Genomic DNA, 27,285 nt, shown 5'->3' with positions numbered 1-27,285 from the left:
TACCAATAGAACTTTGTTTAATAGGGTATCAAGGAAAATATGGATCAAAGGCAATTAAATAGAATTAAATACAAATTGATCTCAATTGTACTGAATGGTAAGAGAGGATCCAGTGACCGACCTGCTCTCCACTGTCTTTAGACTCCGTACATTTCTCTTTCTTATTCTCTGCATCCAAGTATTCAGAAAAATATGTGGGATGCTAATACATCTACCCCAGCAAAATTCAGAATCAGATGCTTGTCTCTTTTCTTCAGACTAAATCTGTCTGCAAACTCTCATCTGGTTCCATTTTTCCCACTGACAATACACATTCTTCTTGCATACCAGACCCATTACCCATTTTCCAAACCTCATTCCATTTCTAATCTTTTCAGTTACTATTTTCTTTTTTATCAATTTTGACAGCATCAACCTCTTCTCAAAAACCCACTCAGCCTCTCTGTACTGTACGAGTTCTCTCTCCAGTTCTGATCTCTAAGTTATTAAACGTAAGCTAACTTGAAAAACCTGCACTAATCTATCTGCAAAGTCTCTGTGATCTATTCTTTCTTTTCCTATCTAGACTTAACATTTCAGGTTGGTGACCCTTCACAGAATTGAGACAACCTCAAAATTAAACCATGTATTCTGTTCCAGAGAACAGGGTACGATCAAGAGAACCATTGGAATGTCTCCAAATAACATTTGATCATCGACCACACTTTTTATCATCATTTAAGATAACTCTTAATAGTTTGCTTAAAATAGTATCACTCTGAAGTGATAATATCCTCACTCATCACACATTCTGACATGCTGTCCGTGGGTGCGGGGAGAAGAGAGGGGAAGTTTTGTTGCCTCCATCACAGTGAGGGGGTGTTTGGAGTCACTGTGATGGATGTTTGTGTTGGGGTCGGGTGTCCTGTGTTCTTTTCTTTTTTGCTGTATTTTGTGTGACTGCTGAAATTTCGCTCGGTGTTGTGCCGAGTGACAATAAAGTGTTGTTATGTTATGTATCTTTGTTTAATTCAGATTTCCAGCTTCTGCATATTTGCAATGTTCAAAAAGACACAAAGTGTTGGAGTAAGTCAGCAGGTCAGGCAGCATCTCCGGAGAGCATGGATAGATGACATTTGGCAGCATCTCTGGAGAGCATGGATAGATGACATTTGGGGACAAGGGTCTCGATCCAAAACGTCACCTATCATGTTCTCCAGAATTCAGTGTACCAGTTCAGTTTGGTTTATTGTCACGTGTACCGAGGTACAGTGAAAAGCTTTTGTTGCATTGTAACCAGTCAGCGAAAAGACAATACATTATTACAATCGAGCCATTCGCAGTGTATAGATAGAAATTAAAAACTGTAGAGCGATTGTAATATGTGATTGTACATCTGCTTCTGTGGCTAGCACACAAATAGTCGCCTGGGTTGGGACTTGGGCCTGACCTGCTGAGTTACTCCAGCACTCTGTGTTTTTTTTGTGCATTAATCAGCTTCTGCAGTTCTTTGTTCCCATTTTTGCAATATTCAGTATGTATCTTCTAGTTTCAGATTATTTGTATTTTTCCTGTTTTTATTCATCTTCTATTTGTATCTCCTGCACGATCAGCGGTTAACCAACCACACTCCACCCTCTCTCAGCACCACTGCTGCCACGTGTCACTCAGTCTTTGTCTCGGTTTTCAACCTCTCACTGATGTTTTCTTTCTTTTCCCTACTCCACGCTATTCCCTGAAATTTAAAACATGTTTGATTTCTGTTTTCTCAGTTTAGTTGCAAGATCATCAACCTGAAATGTTTTCACTATTTCTCTCAATAATGCTTGCCTGCCTTTTCTGTATTTATTTCATATTTCGAACAAATGTAGGTTTTTACTAATGAATATTTTGTCATGAACAGAGTCTGTTATTGCCTTTCTGCTCCACCACCAGACTTGCTTCGCCTTCTCCCCTCTCATTATCTGGAGCATCTCCAGCAGTGAATTTTTGTTTCATCTTTGCGCTTACAGACTCTTGAGTATCTGTCCTCAGCCCCCATCTCTCTGTTATGAACATCTTGGTAACGTTGGCCCTGTCCATTGAATTAGCTTCCCCACTACCAACATGACATTCAGGTTTGCCTGTTCCCTCTATAACTTCCATTGCCCGAGTTTTCAGAGCATATGCCCCTCACCCACTCCAGGTTGGGCAATAATTTCCAGTCTGAAGTCTCATGACTAACCTCTTCTGCTTACTATCAACTTCATCTCTCTTTTTGGGTGTTCTCTTAGACAATCTAAACCCTAGCCTTGAACGCCCGCCCTCCCATTCTCTCTAGTTACACCATAACACCCCTAGTCCTATCTTAGCTACCACTGAAACATACCACCTACTCCAAAATTATCCTCCCCACTTAGTAGTTCACCAATTCTGACATAAACTTTGACCCATTTGACCTCAGATCCTTGCCAGCTCTCAGCAGGTGAATCAGTGATGGGACAGAGAGCGAAGACAATTAGCAAAATAAACAAAAATAGCCCAAGAAAAAACTACTACTGGAGGTGTTTAGGATCTGAAATGCACTGCCACAGCTAACAGTGGAGGCAGACTCAATGACAACATTCAGAAAGGGCTTGGATAGGTAGCTGAAGGTTATGGCCCAGAGGGAGAAGGCATGCATATGGCACTGGCCGTTTTGCTCTTGCACAGGATCAGGATAGACTCGATGGGCGAATGGCCTGCTCCTCTGCCATAACCATTTCGTGATTCTGTAATTCTTTTCATCTTTATTTTGAGCTCCTGTATAACTTTCAAAGATTATTATTGGTGGGAGTGGTCAGTGTGAGCGAGAGCATTGGTAGACTCCTGTCGAACAGTCCATTAGGGTTTAAAACTAGTTCTAAATCTTTCAACTTAGGGTTGTGAAACTGAAGAAAACCCCCCATTATTTTGATGAAGAAAATAACAGTGACTATTTAGCAACTCGACGCACATTCTACGACCTGCAGCTGGATTTGCTCAAATTTGAAAACCAATTTCAGCAATCTGCAATGGAAAGTGTTCTCAACGAGTACTTGGGCCATTCAAAGGGTTCCCACGCAGCAATCAAAGAACTGACCGATTATTATTGTCATTAAAATGGTGCTTCATTCATCCTGAGAAACATTTGTCTTCTTTGGTAGTTTATATAAATTTGAATGAATGATTACATATACTTGTACATTAATATGTTGCATCATATCAGTTGTCAAAATTTCATAGAACATTGCAGAAATGTGTGTACACAAGCTCAAAAATCCTAGAGTCTCCTGGCTTAATAAACACTATCACTGTCCACAAGACCCTAGCGTATTATAAAATGCAAGCTCAATCAAGAGGTACATAGTAGTCTTTCATGACCACAAACATAAACCTATTTTCCATCTAAGTGTGGATTGGGAAGTTTATGTTCAGATGTTTGGAGATATATAATTCAAGGAATGTGTTAAGAGTAAATCTGGTTTTTTTTTAGTTCATTTCTTCTATTGGTGATTATATGAGTCCTCTGTATGTTAATGGATTTATAATATTCAATTTATTACAGTGTTATGATTAGTAAGGAAACAACGAACATGACTGTGTGGATAACATGACTGGTGCAGAGAGGGGCTGCAGATAGAGAACCGAGAAATGTTCTGCATATACTCTGCACCTTATCCTGAGAAATGAAAGCATTTGACGGCTTGTTGGTTTTCTGAAGCTGCATGCTTACCTGCAAAACAGAATATTATCTGGTTAACCTCACAGATATCATTGTAGCATTATTCAATTAACGGAATAAAGGAATTGGGAAGAAACAGCATCTTAGTGTCATTACAAAGTCAATTTCCCACCCACTATAATACATTTAATTCATATTTTAACAATTGCAAAGACATTACAGACTAAACGTCATCCAGAAATTCCTGCTCGAGATCTTTCATTCTCCTCAGCCTTCTCTTCCTTCTCATAAGTTTTGTGTAAAGTCCAATATACATTGGATTTACAATATACATTAATGACTTGGATGAAGGGATTAAAAGTACCATTAGCAAATTTGCAGATGATACAAGCTGGGTGGTAGTGTGAACTGTGAGGAAGATGCTATGAGGTTGCAGGGTGACTTGAACAGGTTGTGTGAGTGGGCGGTTGCATGGCAGATGCAGTTTAATGTGGATAAGTGTGAGGTTATCCACTTTGGTGGTAAGAATAGGAAGGCAGATTATTTGAATGTTGTCAAGTTAGGAAAAGGGGACGTACAACGAGATTTGGGTGTCCTAGTGCATCAGTCACTGAAAGGAAGCATGCAGGTACAGCAGGCAATGAAGAAAGCCAATGGAATGTTGGCCTTCAAGAGGAGTTGAGTATAGGAGCAAAGAAGTCCTTCTGCAGTTTTATAGGACCCTTGTGAGACCGCACCTGGAGTACTGTGTGCAGTTTTGGTCTCCAAATTTGAGGAAGGATATTCTTGCTATTGAGGGTGCGTTTACTAGGTTAATTCCCGGAATTACGGGACTGTCATATGTTGAAAGACTGGAGCGACTAGGCTGGTCTCGACCCGAAACATCACCCATTCCTTCTCTCCTGAGATGCTGCCTGACCTGCTGAGTTACTCCAGAAGGCAGTGGAGGCCAATTCTCTGAATGCATTCAAGAGAGAGCTAGATAGAGCTCTTAAGGATAGTGGAGTCAGGGGGTATGGGGAGAAGGCAGGAACGGGGTACTGATTGAGAATGATCAGCCATGATCACATTGAATGGTGGTGCTGGCTCGAAGAGCCGAATGGCCTACTCCTGCACCTATTGTCTATTGTCTAATAATGGAACCCTCTCATTGTGCCACCAAATGAAGGAAATAAAGATCAAATTGAATTTTTAAAAAGCAACCAATTAAAGAAAAATGGTTTCAATAATAATTCAAAATAGAAATAATGTTGCACTACATTTATAACTGTTCACTTTCTGGGTTAAAGATGTTAATTGATAACTGTAGAAGCATTATTAGGAGCAGTACCAAATAACTTGACCATTCAGAAAGATCATGGCTCATCTTCTTGCAACCTCAATCCTGTATGCCTATCTATCTGGTAACCCTTACTGATCAAAAATCACACTTCCTTAAAAATATCCAAATATTCTGCACAGACATTGTGGGCCGACTGGCCTGTTCCTGTGCTGTACTGTTCTATGTTCCATCTACCACACTTTTAGAGTTCCAATAACTCATGACCTTCTGAGAAAAAATACTTTACATGAACCTTGCCTTAAAGAGAACTGGTTCTGGATTCTCCCACAGGACAAAATATCCCCCTCCCTTCATCCTGCCATCCTTCATCATCAAGAGCTTCCATGTTTCAATTATACCACATCTCATGCTCTTGGAAACTCCAGGATTATAAACCTTGCCAACCTTTCCTCCTATGATAATATTCCCATTCTAGGTGTCTCAGCCATTAACTGGAAGCACATGGGGAATAGTAATAAACATACACATCAATCTGCAGCTTATGGCCAGTGGAGATAAGCTATCAATTGCAAATTGTTACAGGTTGCCGTCTGATCTACAACTTTAATTTTGTGAAAAGGATAACGTGCAGTTTCATTGTTCTTACATTGCGTTTTGAAACTGCAGTATGCTTTAAAACATATGGATGTCGGAGATAAGAAAAGATTGAATTGAACTTTTCCCCCTTTCAGCCACTTTAATTCACATTCCTGAAAGTCATGGAGCTGCATGGCAGGTAAATAGGCCCCATGGCCCACCTTGTCCACGCCAACCAAATTGGCATACTGGGCTAGTCTCATTTGTCTGCATTTGGCCCATTGCCCTCCAATCCCTTCCCATCCAAATATCTGGATACTTGTTGGTGCTTCCTCAATCACATTGGTCAAACAGGCCTTGGTCCCATAGCTCACAAAGGTATCTGCTGTCCACCTGCCTGCACTTCACCATTATCACCCCAAACTCTACACCCACAAGAAAAAATATCCCCATTGAAGAGCATGGCAATTTGCAGGACACACCTGAGATGCCCCATTGCAGAACATTCTGGGCCACTGATGCTAAAAGTACTAGAATCTGAAAAATGTACCATTTATATTACTGTACCGTGTATTGTTATGGTATTTTTCAGCCCAAGATAAACATGGAGACTGCTTGAAGTAATACCAATGGAAATAGAGGATTGCATTTTCTCTTGTAAGCAGCACCCTAAAAGTCCCGTGTAAAGAACCAGCATGTCGATTGCAGTAACCTCTGGTGAAAGCATAGGAGGCTGATTGCTTGAAGATGTCAGAATCAGTGGTGGTCACATTTTGTCTTTTGTGGTTTAATTGAGTAATTATTTCAATAAATGTCTTTTAATTGTGTAAATAACAATGCTATAATGCTATTTCTGTTAAGTGTCATGCAATCAAATATCCTGTTATGGCTTAGGTTTAAATAGGCTCACATAGGCTTAAGTAGGCATTTCCCCTCAAGGCATTTATACACATGGTGTAAGGAAATTATTTTTATGAGAAACCTCAGTATAAATCAAGGGAAGTGATCATGTTTGGCATTTCTGCTGTCTCATCATGCTACCACCCTTCTCGTTGTCTAAAAGATGGAAGATTAGGAAGATCTGAATCAAGGATTTAGGTGTATTGGAGAACAGCTCACAAACTTGCAGTACAACAAATCATTAGGAAAATTAACAGAATGGTATTATTTATTGCGAGACAAATCAAATGCAAAAGTGGGAAGTTTCTGCTTGAGTTGTACAGGGCAGTGTGGAAACCACCTCCTCCAACCTCATCACCCTGACTGTCCTTTCAAGTTAGGCAGAGGTTCACTTGCACCTCCTCCAACCTCATCTACTGTATCCATTCGTCAAGATGTGGACTCTTATACATCGGTGAGACCAAACGTAGACTGGTTGATCGTTTCACTAAACACCTTCATTCAGTCCGCATGGACCTACCTGTACTCCTGGTTGCTAAACATTTGAATTCTCCTTCCCATTTCCACACCATCCTTTCTGTCCTAGGTCTCCTACATTGTCAGAGTGAGGCTAAATGCAATTTGGAGGAACAGCATCTCATATTTTGCTTGGGCAGCTTACAACTCAGTGGTATGAATATTGATTTCTCTAACTTCAAGTAACCCCAGCATTCCCTCTCTCTCCATCCCTCCCCCACCCAAGTAACCCCAGCATTCCCTCTCTCTCCATCCCTCCCCCACCCAAGTAACCCCAGCATTCCCTCTCTCCATCCCTCCCCCACCCAAGTAACCCCAGCATTCCCTCTCTCTCCATCCCTCCCCCACCCAAGTAACCCCAGCATTCCCTCTCTCCATCCCTCCCCCACCCAAGTAACCCCAGCATTCCCTCTCTCTCCATCCCTCCCCCACCAAAGTAACCCCAGCATTCCCTCTCTCCATCCCTCCCCCACCCAAGTAACCCCAGCATTCCCTCTCTCTCCATCCCTCCCCCACCCAAGTAACCCCAGCATTCCCTCTCTCTCCATCCCTCCCCCACCCAAGTAACCCCAGCATTCCCTCTCTCTCCATCCCTCCCCCACCCAAGTAACCCCAGCATTCCCTCTCTCTCCATCCCTCCCCCACCCAAGTCACACCAGCTTCTCCTTTTCACTTAACAAACCGCTAACAATGGCCTGTTTCCTTTATCTTGTTAATTTTGCATATCTTTCATTCATTTGTTCTATATCTCTCTACATCACTGTCTATATCTCTCTCATTTCTCTTTCCCCATGATTTTCAGTCCGAAGAAGGGTCTTGACTCAAAATGTCACCCATTCCTTCTCTCCAGAGAGGATGCCTGTCCTGCTGAGTTACTCCAGCATTTTGTGTCTATCTTCGACCATTCTCACAGGGCTCTGCGCAATCCTGGTCGACTTGTTTAAAGCCAGTTTCCCATGCCTTGACAGGAATTCAGGTGTTTTACTGGACTAATACCTGGGACGGGAAATATCCGGCGGGGAAGGATGGGCAGCTAGGCTTGTAGCAGCTGATTCTAGCCAAGTGAGAGACAACTTGAAGGACCCATGTGGTGAGAATCCAAAGTGAAAATCTAGATCTGAGACAATATCACCATTAAAGCAGTGGAGACGAAGATTGTTCCCAGACAGTCAGTAGCAAGGGAGTGAAAAGGAGGATACCAATGGTAGACAGAAGTCTACATTTGTGGTTACAGCAATATTAACTATGATCTTATCAAATCAGTGGAACATGGAGGGGCCAAAGGGCCTCCTCCTGAACCCTGATCATATCTCTGTAAGGCACCTTCCTGTAGAAGTGAAATGAAATATCTGTTCCAACATTTTTCTGCTCTGTACTTGCATAAAAGTTGGTACAAATCTAGTTTTCTTAACTCCTAATTTGAAAGAAATCATCAACCTTTGGTGCTAACCCAGTTTGTCTCTCAACTGGTGCTTCCAGACCACCTGAGCGCTTCAGTATTTCCTGTTCTTACTTCAAATTTCCAGCACCCACAATATTTAACTATTGTGTAAAATAAATAGCTGTGCATTGCGTCCACATCCAGGCCCCAATGTTGCTAAGTGAATAATCATGGAAGCACCAAATGTACCTGTAACAAATATCCTGGTGACTGACTATAATTCTTCTATTCCAATTCTTGTGCCAAAATCTCAATGCAGTAAAATAAGTAGAAACAACCCTTTTAAAAATATGACCTCAACTTCTTCATAAAGTCGGCACCCTTTATGTGGCGACTCTTTGCATACCTTGGGTACGCAAAACAAAGAATATCACTGACTTGTCACATGTGACAATAAAGTATCATTCATTCATGCACTCACTCATCAAAGGCATAAAAATGACCATCTGAAACCACCCTGATTTATAAAGCCACTTAATACACTGGATTACACTGGAATTTAGAAGGATGAGGGGGGATCTTATTGAAACATATAAGATAATTAGGGGATTGGACACGTTAGAGGCAGGAAACATGTTCCCAATGTTGGGGGAGTCCAGAACAAGGGGCCACAGTTTAAGAATAAGGGGTAGGCCATTTAGAACGGAGATGAGGAAGAACTTTTTCAGTCAGAGAGTGGTGAAGGTGTGGAATTCTCTGCCTCAGAAGGCAGTGGAGGCCAGTTGGTTGGATGCTTTCAAGAGAGAGCTGGATAGAGCTCTTAAGGATAGCGGAGTGAGGGGGTATGGGGAGAAGGCAGGAACGGGGTACTGATTGAGAGTGATCAGCCATGATCGCATTGAATGGCGGTGCTGGCTCGAAGGGCTGAATGGCCTACTCCTGCACCTATTGTCTATTGTCTATTAATAGACGATGGTTTGGTTGTGCTTGGGTTAGAACTTCTACAGAATGTAAATGCAACAATACATCACTGATTAATATAATCAAATTCATAATTTACTGCAGTTGCCCACTAAATTAAGCGTACTGTTCGTAATGATAAAGCTAGTTGTTGTGAACACATTTACAATAAGTTACTTACTTCTTCAGCTTTCTTAAAGACTCGTACAAGGTTTAAACCAAGCAGCTTTTTGATGTCACTTTCTGTCCAGTTACGCAAAAGAAGCTCAGCAATCAGGGAATGCCGAAGATTTCCTCAGGCCATTGATTAAAACGGCTGCTTGTCATACTAACCTGCCACTTGGGATAAGGTAGCAGTTTCTTCACAAGAAATAAACTTGGGATAAAAATTTACCATCACAATCCCTGAATTGTTTGCCTGAAAAATAAAGCAGATTGCCCAATTAAACTATTTGAACAGTAAACCACAGGGTAGGTATTACCTGTAAGATGCTTTTCAGGTGCATTTCAGGTGTAGAAAGATGGAGTACAATGCAAATTTGTTAGATTAATTACAGAGTTGATACCCTCTGGTGTTCAGAAGTGTGGCAGATATTTCACTGAAACATAAAGACTCTGAGGGGATTTGCAGATGAAATGCTGCAAAGATGTTTCTACAGGTGAAATCCAGAAGTAGACTCGGAATCAGAGATTTACCATTTAAAATGAAGATAAGGAGAAATATCTCCTTTAAGAGCATGTAAACACGTGGACATCTCTCCCTAGAGCGCAGTCATTAAGTTTATTCAAGGCAGATAGATGGATTTTTCAACCACAGAAGGAATCAAGGGGTTAATGGGGATTGGACAGGAAAGTGGAGTTGCAGCAAAGATCAGATCACCCATGATGTCAGTGAACGGACGAACAGGAACAGTGAGTTGCTTGTCTCCTATGCTCGACTGTCTGATTTGTAGATTTATAATGGTTCGTATCATTTACTTGTCATGATTGTATTTCCAGATCATTCTGACCCAATGCATTTATTTTAGTTGGTAATAGAATTTACAGCATCTGCATGATTCTTCATACCAGTTTATGCAGAACATGATCCTGGACATTTCTGTAGTTTTTGCACAGAGCAAATGCCGAGGAATGGCTGAAAATGACAGGAGCAGATGACACTTCAAGTGCGGCCAGAGCTGTATCTTGAGAGACGTGGGAGAGGTCAACTAACATTCCCAGACGATTCATTTCTTTCACAACTTTCTGAAAGACAAACACTGCAAATATTTGATACGCCCTTGGCTTTCAGCATGGAAAATAACTACTCATATTTATGCATCACATTTAATGGAGAGAAAAACATCTCAAGGTCTTTTGCAGGTGTAAAATACATAGATCCACCATCATCGGTCATGCACAAGTGTCAGGAAGAGAAACCAAGCCCCTGATTAGGAAGGCAAGATTAGGATGCAAAGAGGAGAAGGGAGAGAGTAAATCAGACTTTGGGATGGGATTTACCAGTGTGCAGGAGAGACAACCAACAATGATGTCAAGTGGAGAGGAGACACAAACTCTGTGTGGGTTGGCTTGTAGGATTGGGGTTATAAAAATAAATGAAGTTTTAAATTAGACGTACTCAAAGTCCAGCGTTTTATATTTGAAGAATTGGGTGGTTAAGAGCTGAAGGATCAAATTAAATCGGGTGTGTTTTGCATGGGTATTCATAAGTAAGTTATAGGAGTAGAATTAGGCCATTCGGCACATCAACTCTACTCCGCCATCCTACTCCATGGATGATCTATCTTTTCTTCTCAACGCCTGACTAGTGTTTGTTGTCGTGTGACATTACTTCCCACCAAAGTCTTCACCTGGGGTCTGATGCAGTTCTGTTCTGTGAGTAGTTAGCCCACTGCTCTGTGCTCCCCCGTCCCACTCTGCAAACATGTTCATAACATGCAATATCATCAGTACAGGGACAGACTACACAGAGTTGCTCCATTACAAAACCCAAAAGCAGCTTTTATTAACTTTTAATATAATTTACTAACTTTTCCAAAATCGGACAATCCTTTGACGCCAGGCTTCACAAGGCCACTGTCCACTGTGCTGGCATCTGCCCTGCAAAATGAGAGAAGTGAGAATGAGTGGGACACTTCCATGAGCTGCAGTCTACTACACTCGTGGTAAAGAATTAAGTTGGAGTTGTGACACAAAACAATGAAATGTCATTGTGCTTCTGTGGACCAATCCGACTGATCATCAGCTGCTGGATTCACAACACCCAAGCACCTCTGCTCAGCAAGTGAACCCCTGCTCATCCACCCGACTGGAACTGGACAAGGAAAATCTGCACAACTGAGCAAAGGTGAAAATCTGATCTCATGTTTACCAACTCAGAGGAAACATTGTTATGAATATTATACATGATTAAAGAAAGTCTTACCATGGCGTATTGCAGTTGTGCGTTAGTGTCAGGTAACGGACTCCAAGGTCATAGAACATTCTCAATGTTGCTAGACTGCTGTCGATTCCATGGCCACCTTCCACACCGATAAGGCTGGCTATTTTACCACTGCGAAATACTTGCACGATTCCTTTGAAATAATTGATCAATATTGTTGCTCTTTTCAATCCTGCAACTAATCCTGCACACACTCTCTGCAACCCTTCTCACCATAGATTATGGTCAAAGTTTGTTTAAGACTCTACATACTGGGACATGATAAAAATATTTCAAAGATATAATCATCTACATCTAGCATCATAGAGTCATAGTCATAGAGTGATACAGTGTGGAAACAGGCCCTTCGACCCAACTTGCTGACACTGGCCAACATGTCCCAGCTACACTAGTCCCACCTGCTTGCGCTTGGTCCATATCCCTCCAAACCTGTCCTATCCATGTACCTGTCAAACTGTTTCTTAAACGTTGGGATAGTCTCTGCCTTAAATACCTCCGCTGGCAGCTTGTTCCATACACCCACCACCCCTTGTGTGAAAAAGTTACCCCTCAGATTCCTATTGAATCTTTTCCCCTTCACCTTAAACCTATGTCCTCTGGTCCTCGATTCCCATACTCTGGGCAAGAGACTCTGTGCATCTACCCAATCTATTCCTCTCATGATTTTGTACACCTCTATAAGATCACCCCTCATCCTCCTGCGCTCCATGGAATAGAGACCCAGCCTACTCAACCTCTCCCTATAACTCACACCCTCCAGTCCTGGCAACATCCTCGTAAATCTTTTCTGAACCCTTTCAAGCTTGACAATATCTTTCCTATAACATGGTGCCCAGAACTGCACACAATATTCTAAATGCAGTCTCACCAAATGTCTTATACAATTACAACATGACCTCCCAACTTCTACACTCAATGCTCTGACTGATGAAGGCCAATGTGCCAAAAGCCATTTTGACCACCCTTTCTACCTGCGACCCAACCTTCAATGAACCATGCACCTGTACTCCTAGATCCCTCTGCTCGACAACACACCCCAGAGGCCTACCATTCACTGTCCTTGTTAGACATCCCAAAATGCAACACCTCACACTTCTCTGTATTAAATTCCATCAACCATTCCTCAGCCCACCTGGCTAATCGATCCAGATCCTGTTGCAATCTTTCACAACCATCTTCATTATCTGCATAATTACCCACTTTTGTATCATTAGCAAACTTGCTAATCTTGCCCTGTAAGTTCTCATCCAAATCATTGATGTAGTTGACAAACAGTAACGGGTCCAGCACCGAACCCTGAAGCACACCACTAATCACAGGCCTCCAGTCTGAGAAGCAACCTTCCACCATCACCCTCTGCTTCCTTCCATGGAGCCAATTTGCTATCCATTCAGCTATCTCTCCTTGGATCCCATGCGATCTAACCTTCCAGAGCAGCCTACCATGCGGAAACTTGTCAAATGCCTTACTGAAATCCATGTACACAACATCTACAGCTCTGCCCTCATCGACCTTTTTGGTCACATCTTAAAAAAACTCAGATTTGTGAGACACGACCTCTCACGTACAAAACCATGCTGACTGTCCAGAATCACCTCTCTCAGAGCCCGAATCAGTATCACAAAGAATTGCTTAATCCTCTCTCCAAAAGCACAAATCCTGTCCTCTTTGTAATAAGTGTTAGGCTTATTAGCAAATTAGAAATCATGGGATCAGGAGGTAACAGAAAAACATGGGAACATTATTGACCGAGAGTCAGAAAGTAGGACTTGTGGTGTCAGCTGTTTTTCAAACCAAAGAGCAGTGAACAGTGAGGCTTCCCTTTTTGAATGTCATGTCAATGGATTCGAGGTAAATTATAGAATTAATTAATGACATAAAATTTGTAAATGATAGGGAAGATCTGAATAGACCTCATGACAAAACAATTTGATGGCAGGTGAAAGTTAACACAATAAGATGTGGGATGATCACTCTCATCAGAAAGATGGGAAACACATGCAAACAGCATTTTAAAGTGAGTGTGAGTGTAGAGAGACCTGGTGATGTCTATGCACACCACATTGAATGTGATAGAATAGGTTTATGAATAGTATAAAGTACTGTGCCCTGGGATTTATAATTACTGCAGTACAGTACGATATACTTAAATAAAACACCAGGTCCATCAGCTGGAGTACTGTGGCCGCTTCAAACCTCCATACTTTAGGAAAGTTTTGGAGAAGATACAGATATTAACAGGAATGGGGTCTTGCTTAGGTATTAGGCCAATGAAGATGTATAACAGGGAAGTTTGATGTACATAGAGCAGAAAAGCCGAAGAGGAAAGTTGATTGGGGTGTTCAGATTGATGAAATGGAACTATTTCCTCTGGCTTGAGTGGCAAGAATAGAGATTTAAAGGGACCAGAAACAGAACCAATGGCTACATTATCAGAACAACTGCTGTGTGAGTTGTCCACTCAGTCCGCCTTAACCAACCTGATCTCCCGGTGGCTGAGCACTTCAACTCCCCCTCCCACTCCCAGTCTGACCTTTCTGTCATGGGCCTCCTCCAGTGCCATAGTGAGGCCCACCGGAAATTGGAGGAACAGCACCTCATATTTCGCCTGGGCAACTTGCAGCCCAGCGGTATGAACATTGACCTCCAACTTTAGACAGTTCCTCTGTCCCTCTCTTCCCCTCCCCCTTCCCAGTTCTCCCTCTATCTTCCTGTCCCCACATATATCCTTCCTTTGTCCCGTCCCCCCCTGACAACAGTCTGAAGAAGGGTCTCAACCCGAAACATCACCCATTCCTCTCCTGAGATGCTGCCTGACCTGCTGAGTTACTCCAGCATTTTGAATAAATACCTTCGACTGACACTGCCTGTCAGTGATCTGTCTTCAAAATGGAATTAAAGAATGTTTGAAAAATTCTGGGCCCCAACTGTTAACTGGCGCTCAGTGGAAGGTTCATTGAAAGGTGGGAGAACAACTTCCTAATGAACGATTGAAAGATACAGAATGGAAACAGGTCCTTCGGTTCACCATGTCCACGCCATGCATCAATCACAATTCATATTAGTTCGATGTTATTGCACTCTCATGTCCAATCCCTACACACTAGGGGCAATTTACAGAGGGCCAATTAACCTAAAAAACCCGCATGTCTTTGGGATGTGGGCGGAAACCAGACCACCTGGAGGAAACCCATGTGATCACAGGGAGAACGTACAAACTCCACAGAGATAGCACCTGAGACCAGCATCGAAACTGGGTCTGTGATGCTGTGAGGCAGCAGCTCTACCTGCTGCACCACTCTGTCACCTGTTGATTCTAACCAACATCATTCTAACAGGTTTACTTCTGTATTTAAGCCTTCCAAAAACCCATCTCAAATAGCAAACACAGGATCAGCCACAACGGTCTTATGCTGTAACATAGAACAGAGAACAGTTTTAGCATTTTGTACCGTTCGATGACTCTACTGACAAAAGGCCAGTCAAGCATTTTCCCCATCACCTGCAAGCTCCTCAGATTACATACATGCAAAGTTTGTACAGCACATAATTTGCTTTGAGTTTAAAATAACTTGGTTATTGTGTGGATATGAAGCATCTTTGCATTACGTACCATCTGCTGTTGTTGCAAGCTGAAAATCCTCCGGGAACATCTCAATCATTCTTTTTATGACATTTATTTGTTCCAAGATGTGGCGGACTGCATCCTTGTTCTGTGCAGCACATGACACATAGGCAACCCAGAACTAATGCAACAAAGCAGAGGCACGTGAAACTGAACAAGCAGATCAGTCAGAAACACCCAATTGCTGATGACTTCATTCTCATCTTATTTCCACCATTTCTTAAAGAAGTAATAAACGCCTTTCTAATTACATTTCAACATATGTTTAAATCAACCACCAATAATACAACTGACTTCTGTTAAATTCCTGGAACACAAACAATGCCGAAGGCCACCTGAAGGAGGTGCTGCGTTAAAGATAATAAAGAAGCATCTGGCTCAATATAATTCATCAACAAGGGTTTATTCTCACGAGAGGAAGAATCTTTCATCCACAAAGTGAGGAGATTACTGGGCAGCTCATCTGTAAGCCCATCAGTGTAGGGAATGGTCTAAATGTTGTGTAAAATGTACACACTCTCTGGAGTGCAGGGAAATGACACTCAGCCTTTAAACCCCAACTCTGCAGCAGCAGATGGTGGATGTGGAAGTACAAAGGAATAGCATTTATAGTCATAGAGTGATACAGCACGGAAACAGGCCCTTCGGCCCAACTTGCCCATGCCGACCAAAATGCCCCATCTACAGTAGTAATCCCACTGTCCAAATGTCTTTTAAATGTTGTCATAGCAAATGCCTCAACTCCCTACTCTGGCATCTCATTCTATACATCCACCCTGTCTGTGAAAAAGTTGCCCCTCAGGTTTCTATTTGAATCTTTCCCCTCTCACCTAAACTCATGACCACTGGTTCTTGATTCCCTTACTCTAGGTATATGACTGTGCATTCACCCTATCAACTCCCCTCATGACCATATACACGTCTATAAGATGTGATTCACTCCGTGGACTCTCAGCTGACATCCATCTGTCATGGTAGACAATAGACAATAGGTGCAGGAGGAGGCCATTCGGCCCTTCGAGCCAGCACCGCCATTCAATGTGATCATGGCTGATCACTCAATCAGTACCCCGTTCCTGCTTTCTCCCCATACCCCCTGACTCCGCTATCCTTAAGAGCTCTATCTATCTAGCTCTCTCTTGAATGGTGGATACTTTGCTTCTTTGTTTCAGCACTTGTAGCATCCAAAGATTGGCCGCCATTAAGCCCTGATTCCCACGTGGTCACTACATGAATAACTGCAGCAAGATCAAATATAACCTGTGCCAAACCAAAGCAACAATGTGTGGTGCCCAGACATGAAAGCAGCGGCCACAATTGTATAAACAAAGTGCATAAATGTGAGATAGTGATCAAAACATGAAAGATTAACTTATTTGCCATTACCTTCATCAGTCCTCCAAGATAGATACACTTGGAAAAATGTAGACTTGGAAAAGTGACTGCTACCTAGAACTTGTGAAGACAAAGTTCCATCTTCAATGGGTGCACCATTGCCCCCTCACATCAACACCCTGGAGGTCATTACTGACCAGAACCTAAACTGGGCCAGCCACATAAATACCTTGGTGACAAGATGGATGACTCACCACGCTACTAAAAACCAAGACCATGATGGAAATCGCACAGCCTATCACAACCAGGACCCCACCACCAAGAGGAATCAGACCATTCTAACTTGGAAATATTTTGATGTTCATCCCTTATTGGCGAGTCTAAATCCTGGAACTTACAATCCAATCCCATCGTGGAGCACCCTGCACCAGGTGAGAATTTCCCTGGCAGGGTAAGAATGATAATGATCCTCCCTCGCAATACAAACCTGCATAGTCTCAGCTTCTGAAAGGAACAATGATGTCTTTGCAATGGGCTTCAGGATATATTGTTAGCTTAACAATAACCCTTTTCCTTTTGTTTGTGGTTGAGTTCTCACAATGTCTTTAAGAAATAAAGAATTACAGGCCTGATCTCGAATGAAACTCTGTTCTAAACTTGTTAATAGACCAGATTATTTTGTAACTCATGATCCTACTCCATAAACATAGCTTGACAGATGGGAGACAGAAGAGATGAGAGTTGGAATGAGAACCCTTCTATCTGAGCACCGACCAAACCAGCCTTGAGCTTCTCCACATTGGTCTCAGTAACATTCCAGGTCTTGAGGTCCACAGCAGAAAGATCATTGTGCACCCTCTTCCTCAGCTGCCACGGCAGGTCATTGTGCCTGAAATAAGGAAAATTAACATTTAAAATAGAGTGGACCCTTACATAACAGGTCTGTACACGTGCTCAATAATTGTGGATTAAGAGAGCAACAGGCAAAGCATCCAGTCCCTGTGAGAGTCCAGCCTGTGGAAATACTGAACAGAGGCATTGATTCATCTGCTGGAGTAATTCAGCGGGACAGGCAGCATCTCTGGAGAAAGGGAATGGGTGACGTTTCGGGTCGAGACCCTTCAGATTCATCCACATGTTTAGACCATAATGTGGTATCCTTATTGATTTGATGTGGTTATGCTTTATTCTTAATTTTCAACTGTATGTTTGTGTTGTCATTTGTGAGCGGAGCACCAAGGCATATTCCTTGTATATGCACATATTTGGCCAATAAACTTATTCATTCATTCATTCATTCATTCATTCATTCATTCATTCATTCATTCTTTCATTCATTCATGCATTCATTCATGCATTCATTCATTCATTCATTCATTCATTCATTTGCCATTTGACAGACGCTGAAATCTATTTCCAAAGCTGCACTGAGAAAACCTGCTGAAATATGCACAATTTGTCAGGGAAAACTACAGTTATGGAAAGAGACAATGTTTCAGGTTGAAGATCATCAAAAAAAAGTCATATTCAAGAGACAGATTTGGACAGGACCCTTCTTCAGGCAAGACCAGTTGCCTTTCCGATAAGTTATCGACGAAGCCACCTGGTGGCTGGGTTAAGAAGGACAATTTCACAGAAAGAAAACAACGATGTTAAGAAGTCGTCAAAAGCAGATCTGCGGTGGACAATGTTAGTCGGGAGACGGGGACAGCGGACTAAAAGTGGTTTCATCCCAAGCCTATTCTGAACCGAGTTACCTGTCCTGCTCTGCGCTGATGCCCTTCGTAGTCTGAGGCACTAAAGCTCACCTTCCATCTGGATGTTGCTGTCTTTCACACTCAATATCAAATTCAACAATCTCAGATAACTTGTCTTCTCTGTTTGCACCATCTGTAATGGTAACTCAGTTCCCCTCCGCTCTGACACTGTCTGAACATTTCCTACAGCTCTGCCCTGCGCATCACGGCTTTTTACATTTGCTTTGTTTTCTTTCTCTCCAACCGCCTTCAGCCAATCGTTTGTCAGCAGCTTATCGAAATCACCCCAATCCTGGCCTCCTGCTCTCTGACATATCCCCTCATCCTGCCCATCCCTCCCTGAACCAGAAAACTTCCCTCTCTGTTACAGTTCAGCTGGAGGATCCTGGTTTACAAAATTACATTTTTGGATTTAATTGGATTCAGCATTACCAATGATTCCTGCAAGCAGATTTTTTTGTTTTAAAGATAGAGATAAATATGAAGATTTGCTTCCTTCACATTTGAAAATCTGCATGATATATAAGTAAACGTTATGACATGAGACAAGAGAAAATCTCTGTTGCTGCTGTAATCTGCTTTATTGAAAGGCACCAAGTCAAGTTGTGATTATTGTCATGTGCACAAGTACAGTGAGATACAGGTGCAATTCTTGTTTACAACAGCATCACAGGCAGATGGACTTAAACATGCAAAAACATAAATTACACAAAATCAACACTTAAAGGTAGGCAAAATAGTAAATAGAAAAAAAAAACTGCAAAGAAACAAGAAAACTAGATATTGTTGAAAGATGTTTCCAATTCAGAGTGAAATTGGAATCAGGGGAATTGCTGTATGGTCATTAAAACGTCCGGTAGGAAATGCAATGGAATATTTTTACTCTGGTTCGAAAGCAGAGCTTCTCACGAAGAGTAGTCTAAGAAAATAACACACATGCATTTAAGGGGAATCTAGATGAACAGGGGATAAAAGTAATGGAATGATATATTGATGAGGTCAGATGAAGAATTGACATTCTGTTTCATACATCGTGACACTTCCACAGCAACACCAGGTCACTTCAGTAAACATGCTCAGAAAAACGTCACCACAAAGATACCGAGAACTATTGAAATTCTCACGGATGTAGGAACAATGCACACTATCACTCCAACCACAATCTCTGTGATATTTAACATTGAGCAGAATAGCATGTTTCCTTGATCTGGACAATTACTTTGATTTATCTGGGAGGTGGGTTTAATACATTGCACAACTATTCTTAATATAACAGGACCAAAATTTGAAGATTCAGTCAGTGTTAGGGAATTAAACTTCCTTTGTGTGAAACCCAAACCTGGTCCCACTTGGAGTTACGTGGATCCTCCAGGCCCCTTTGCTGCGACTATTTCACAAAGTAACAGGGTTGCTGAGTAGCACAAGCTGATCCCTGCCCTGCACCGCCCGCAGGCCCGTACCAGATCTACTGTACCAGATATACTGTACCAGATATATCATACCAGATACACTGTACCAGATATACCATACCAGATATACCGTACCAGATATACCGTACCAGATATACCGTACCAGATATACCGTACCAGATATACCGTACCAGATATACCGTACCAGATACACCGTACCAGATATACCGTACCAGATATACCGTACCAGATATACTCCAAAGACGTACAGGTATGTAGGGTAATTGGCTGGGTAAATGTAAAAATTGTCCCTAGTGGGTGTAGGATAGTGTTAATGTGCGGGGATCGCTGGGCGGCACGGACTTGGAGGGCCGAAAAGGCCTGTTTCCGGCTGTATATATATGATATGATATGATATGATATACTGTACCAGATATACCATACCAGATATACCATACCAGATATCCCGTACCAGAAATACCATACCAGATATACCGTACTAGATAAACTGTACCAGATATACCATACCAGATATACCATACCAGATAAACTGTACCAGATATACCATACCAGATACACTGTACTAGATACACTGTATCAGATACACTGTACTAGATACTGTATCAGATGTACCATACCAGATACACTGTATCAGATACACTGTACCTGATACACTGTACCAGCTTTGGCTGGAGCCAAGCCGAGGACCCAGATATGAAGTATGTCCAGACTCATTATTCCTTGATTTAGAAGCGAATCCAAGGAACAGCAAGAGATCAGATGCAGCACATCTGCCATTCTGGGGGTCCTAAGCTTCTGTACCGTGGTGTGTAAGTATGGATTACCGGTGCTTACAGGAACGAACCATTAAGGCAGAATGGAACCATCGTGGCATTCGATGCAAACCAGTCTGAACAATACTAGCTTGCTGCACAACGGAAGAGATGTGTCTACAACTCTAGTCCAGAATCATTAAGTTCACCACAGCCTCCCATATTCATTCAAGTATTCTTATAATTTACACTAGTTTTTACCCTACACACACAGGTTTGAAGTCATTCTATAGTTTTTTTTTCTGAAGCAGTGAATAAAACAGTGAAGCAAAAAGTATTGAGATTCAGGCTTGACAAAACTAATCTAGTTTACTCACCCATCAATCAGTGAAGTATTTTTCATTAACAACTCAGCCTTTTGACGGGAAGAAAGCATAGTTGTGTGCTTTACAAAACCCTGCATTAAAAGTATCAATAACATATTCCACCATCCCAGTGCCATCTCTACAGGACTTAAAGCTTCTCACACTGACAATGTGTTTCATGCCATTTGAACTTTCTACTGACAAGCCCAGATTTTTAAACAATGGTTTTCCATCACAGGAAATACTTCTTTTTTTTTTTTAGGTAATTCAGAAGCAATGACATCTGTGCGCATCCTGCCGATGTATGTTATATTTTATGAAAAGTTCCGTTTGGGGGTGGAGGGGGCAATAGACTTTCTTTTAATGAGAATGAAAAACCATGTTATTTCTGATGTAATTTGAGGTAGAAAATTCAATCGACATGTGCCTTTATAGAATTGATCTTCCAGAAAATATTTCTTGTCCTTGATACTAATTAGATGCATTCTTTATGCTGTGAATTTTTAGAAAAGGCACCTAAATTTTACAAAAGATTGTCCATGTTTCTGTTACAACTCAAGTAATAAGCATGTTCATAAAAGCTACAAAGACCTGCTTCGCATTCTCCTTGTTTGGGTGTTAGTTCCAATGGATCAGTTCCTACCACACAACAGGACGGTGGTTTGAGGTGACTGTGGTAGGATCAGAAATGCCATCCTCCTGAGCAGTGCCTGCTCTGACTTCAGTTCTTGTATGTGTGAAAGGAGGAACATGCAGCTACTGGGGTGTTGAGAAAGGGGGCGGTGGTGGAGAATGAGAAGGGACACAGTAAGAGGTACACAGATGCGCCAACTGCAACTTGGTCATCAGTAGAGGCGAGGGATAATTGAATGCAAACAGGAGGATTTGTCATTAGGTTGTTGTCGCCCTCAATGGATTTCTTATCACTGTTCGTCACACATTCAGCAACAGCTGCCTCAGTTTAAACTTTAGTCCTAAGAGATACAGTGCTTAAACAGGCCCTTCGGCCCACCGAGTCCATGTCAACCAGCGATCACTCATCCTACACACTAGGGACAATTTATAATTTTACTGAAGCCATTTAACCTACAAACCTGTACCTCTTTGGAGTGTGGGGGGAAACCGGAGCACCCAGAGAAAACCCACGCAGGTCACGGGGAGAACGTGCAAACTCCATACAGGCAACACCCGTAGTCAGGATCAAACCTGGGTCTCTGGCGCTGTAAGGCAGTAACTCTACCGGCATGCTACTCTGCCGCTGCAAAGTTATGAGTCTCCTCGGTGAAGGCAAGGTTGGGGTCGAGTGCACATTTTAAAAAAATAAAAAAATACTTTATTCAGAAATAACTATATACAAAACATGTTCCTTCCCAAACTCTATCCGACATTCTCGGAGGCTATACATACGTTCAATACAGATATTCAATACACCAATTACACAAAATTACCCCCCCCCACCCTTGCCACTCATGTGGCCCACTGGCGTGGAATCCCTTCCCTTATTTTGAGGGGCGTCTCCACCACACCCTGCCCCCCATGAGATTGCACATTACCCGGCCCAGTACCAGGATGGGGGATGTGCATGTAGTGGGTGAACAGGTGGCACTGTCTGTAGGTGAGCAGATGAGTACCAAACACTACAGCAGTGGTAAGCGTACTGTACACGTGGGTTACATGCGAGTCCTGGCTGAAACTGGTCGCAGGAGAGGGAATTTGAGGGGTGGTCTATTAATTGGTTTGAAGACTGTCCTTTGAAGGCTTTTAACTAAACTGGCTGACAATTTCAGAGATATTTTAACAGCACCATAATCCCTGCCCTGGCCTCAGGTACCTCCTTCCATTGCCTGGAAGGCTCAGACACTGCACAGAATAAACACAGTCTTCCCCCCCCCATGTACCAAACCACCACTGTGGTGTTAGGTGCATCAGCTGGGAACAGGCTCCAGGATGCACAGGTGTCTGCTGCAGCTCTCAGACACACCTCCTTTCAACACTGCAAATTTTCCAAGCACTGCAGGATAACTTGCGGCAATTTGGTTCATAAAACTAAACCTTTTACTCATGTGCTCACCCGGTAGACAGTGCAGTTGGTGCTGCCTGCACACATCAATGGGCAAGTGAGCAGATTATAAAAGGCTAGTGTGTTGTCTGCCTGGATTGGAAGTCAGGTAACTGTAATTTGTGGCTATCCAATTTAATCTTTAAAGTATCTATAAACTATTCAAAATGTTCTTTGGCATTATTTTTATAATGTATGCTTGGTGCACATGTGGAAACTAAACATCTGCATCTGCATACTAATGATGCATTGTTGTAATTATTGATATTTTGTGTTTCATGCCTCAAACTCAAAGACTTTGGGTCACATTGACCTTTACCCTGATTTGCATTTGCAAACTGCTTCGGCTTACGAAGCTCATATATCCTGTGGTAGACACAAAGTGCTGGAGTAACTCAGCAGGACAGGCAGCATCTCTGGAGAGAAGGAATGGGTGAGGTTTTGGGTCAAGACCCTTCTTCATCCTGTACTCAGGATGCCTCTGTGCAGGAATCATCCCCAACCAAACAGTAAAAAAAAAGTATTTAATTGTAGAAAATTGACAGAGTAAAGAGAATTAAAAATTGACAATCCATGTTCAAAAAGTGCAATAAATATTAACTTCCATTTTTACTAATGACATTTTTAAATTCTGAGAGTTTACTCTTCAATGTATGTTGATGTTGACACAAGTAAAATGTTCAAACTTGGGATGCATTTCACTCAAAACAGGTCGCTGAAAACAGGTTTACTAAGACCTGGGAACTTATCTTAGCTGAGCAAAATAGAGGTGAAATATATTACATCTGAAATTCACTTCACAGGTCAACGTTTAGAAATAGGTTGAATTGGTGATTAAAGGAGAGAATAAAGAAATATGGGAAGAGTGGAGGTATGAGATTGCAAATATTATTCACCCAGGATAACCATCAATGTGCTCTGTTTCTGCACGGCTACCTTTGCTTGAGCAAGAGTTCAGAACACAGAACTTAATGTCTGAAAACAAACAATATTTGTGTAAAACCTAAATTTTGGAAATATAAATTGACTATTGCATTAAACATATCTTGCTTCTTTTTTTATGACAAAAGTTTATTACCAAGGTTCAAATGGTTTACTAAATAAAATAACAATGACAAATATTACAAGTAAAATAAATTATGCTGTTACAGGACATTTCCATAAGACAAAATAATTACAAAGGTACTACGTCTAGTTTAATTCACATAGAAAAAACTTGATCTGTTCAATTATATAATCTATGCATATTTTGGCAGTAAGGCATGGAGCCCGATATGCGAACTGTACTTGGACACGTATACACGCACGCATGCATGCACACACCCGTGTACACACGTCAGGTTTCTTTAAAGCTATGCTTTGGTGAAAAAAATGTTTGAGTGTAGTTGGTGATATTTGAGAAGAAAAAAAATACATGTATTTAAAATAATTCTTCAATAGTAAATGACATTACATTACTTATACAAGTAATATTCATCTCATATCAAATGTAAAAAAATTGCTTGCTGTACAGTTATGGATCTTTAACTATATATTACATTTTAACTAAGTGCTTTCAAGATATCAAAAAATGTTGAAGGAATATCTTATGGTTTTGTTTAATATTTTTCATGAATTTATTTTAGTTAATACTTCCGTTATTGTAAATGTAAGCATTTAGCAATGTGAATATGAAATGTGGCATCTGTTGTGAATAGATTACAAAATAACAGGAATGAAAATAAAGTAGGTCTATCTGAAGAGTTCAGGTTAATCCTTTTAATGATTTCCTGAAAGCCAACAGGCACGTCATTTCTGTGCAGAAGGGTCATGGATTTGAGACCTGTGTATGAGTTCAGAGATTCTCTCTGGCGGTGCACAGCATTAGATAGTTAACCTTATTCCGTTTATTTCATGGCTCAGTGTACGCACATACATACAAGATCACACAAAACAGCCCAAGTGAAGCAAAATAAAAATCTTTTAGACAGTGACATTTAGAAATAGACCTACACTATTATTTTTTCTGTCCGTGGAAACATCACTGTCTGTAATCAGCTTTTAACCATTAAAACAAATTATCTGTCAGTCGAACACTTCAAGTTATTACTGAATGTAAAGCAGGTTAATATTGGCTCACAATGTACTTTGATTATTGTGTTAGTGGTAGAGCGTAACAAGTTTGAGATTCTACCAATGTAACCAAAAGCGTTGCAACGTCAAAAACTACAATATACATTGAACTCAATAATTTTGGAACTATGATATTTTCTTCCATGTAAGTGGGCTACAAAGCCAGTCAGTTTCTCAAACACATAGTCCCATTTATATTTCAAGTTAATACCTGATTAATTTTGATCTGAATTGCAAATAACCTTTCGTAGAGTGGTGACTAAGAATGTTCTCCAGATAGCAAAGGCAACAGAGTTGAAGGGCATTGGTTTAGGATGAGATTAGAGTGTCGTACAGAAGAGCTTTCTCATCCAAAGAATGGTTGGGTTCCGGAAAACACAGCCTGTAGACATGTCCTCTCAAAATATCTAAAGTATCTCAACAAACCCTTGGATCACAAAAGCATGGTCTGCGGACAAAGTGCCGGTAAATGGGAGTGACATAGATGCGTATGATGACCAGTATAGGCCGGATGGACTGCAGGGCCTGTTTCCACATCTATTTGCCCCTTCGACAGGTGAAATTGCCAACTTTCAGCAACGAGCAGCTTACTCCAACAAATCCCTTTGTTTACACTCATATTACTTTCTAATATCTTTCAAATATCTGCTAGTCCTCTTAGATTTCTGTTTTTCCAACAATTATAAATTTAAAGAGATATATTTAAGATTATTCATCTATGGACAGAGGTAGTAAAAATATTTTATCTTTAAAGTTTTGTTTCTGCCATTCGTACAAAAATATATTTTATCACCCGCATGTTGTGATCAGAGTATTATCAAGCCAGAGTGGAGGTTATTGGGGATTCCCCTTGATAGTCATGTCACATTCCCACACTACTCGAGTAAATGAGATTGATTTGATGCACATCATCTGTAATGCTCTGGTCACCGCTTTTCTTTCTGTAGAAATAGTTGCTTTACTGGGAGCACTTCATGTTACAACTTGTTTACTCTGCTAATAACATTGTTTTGAATAAAAAGACCACCATACTATTATATTTTTGTTACAAGTCCAGGCGTATGTGCAGGCACACACATTACCAAATAGTATTTTGCAATGGCAATTTTAGTTTTAGAAATTTATAATTTTATATAAATCATTTAAAATTAGATACAGAGAGCTTCCCTGCCTACGAGGAATGGGCCCAACGGGTCCACTTGGTCTAGTATGTGCTAAAACTTGTTTGTAATGAAATATATCGTTAGCTATTCATGTAACACTCTGGGCTCGTCATTGCCATACTTTTCCATACTAACTGCAAATGCTGCAGAATGCTACAGTAAATTTAAAAGCAATGGAAGTTAGTTGAACGGGTCTAATGAAGGAGAATCATACACAACTCCTGCGCTTTTAAACTCACTGCTGGACTGTCAATTATATCAAACATGTAAAAGATTGGACTGAACAGCTGCTTTTCAAGTCAACATTCAAACCAGTCTAAACAGGTTCCAATTATACTTCCTGATAGGTTGTTGACCCAAGCCTTGCTATTATCCATGTTAGGCAATGGGAATTGGCACACATTGATATTTACCAAAGGACATACTTCCACAACATGAAGAACAGGGATCAATGCTTAGAAAAGGTGGTAAAATCCAACACCAGTACCGTTACATTTCCTTTAAAAACAAAAGGCACCACGTCCAGTACTTGGAACGAGTTTGTCTGGGACCGTGCAAATGTCACTAACTATACAGCACAAGTTTACCTCGCGATGGGCAAGGAAGTTCTTGCTGAAACTTAATCTCCACATTGTAAAGAGACACCAGATTCAAGAGTAAGGGTTCGGCAAACTTCACTCATCTGCTGAAAAACAAGCAGCATGATGAGAGCTTGAATTGAAATCATTCGTTCCCGGTTTGGGCTTTTTAAAAAAAAATCACAAGTACCAATTTTGCCAGATACTTGAAAGCAGAGCTGCCTTTATATTTATCAAAGACCATATCTGTACTTTAGATGTTATTGGGGCTATTCCTCATAAATATTTGAAATTTACATAGATTTTAGACTTTTAATATCTGTTTATAAAGGTCACTTCACTGGTTCAACTAAATTGTTAAAATTTTAGCTTTTACAAAATTGAACATAT

At 41.2% G+C, this 27,285-nt stretch overlaps 1 pseudogene across 1 annotated transcript; it reads right to left on the bottom strand.

Annotated features, from left to right (window-relative positions):
• Positions 1 to 3,188: 3,188 nt before the first annotated feature.
• LOC144594796 (dipeptidase 1-like) lies at positions 3,189 to 21,120 on the bottom strand (annotated as a pseudogene). Its single transcript, XR_013547425.1, has 8 exons — positions 20,996 to 21,120; positions 17,444 to 17,568; positions 15,333 to 15,467; positions 11,702 to 11,852; positions 11,307 to 11,376; positions 10,345 to 10,521; positions 9,458 to 9,694; positions 3,189 to 3,712 (listed from the first exon to the last, which is right to left on the bottom strand). The product of XR_013547425.1 is annotated as a dipeptidase 1-like (transcript).
• Positions 21,121 to 27,285: the final 6,165 nt, after the last annotated feature.

Source organism: Rhinoraja longicauda, chromosome 6, assembly GCF_053455715.1.
Source record: "Rhinoraja longicauda isolate Sanriku21f chromosome 6, sRhiLon1.1, whole genome shotgun sequence".
Taxonomy (NCBI): domain Eukaryota; kingdom Metazoa; phylum Chordata; class Chondrichthyes; order Rajiformes; family Arhynchobatidae; genus Rhinoraja; species Rhinoraja longicauda.
This window is presented reverse-complemented; position numbering and strand designations above follow the sequence as displayed.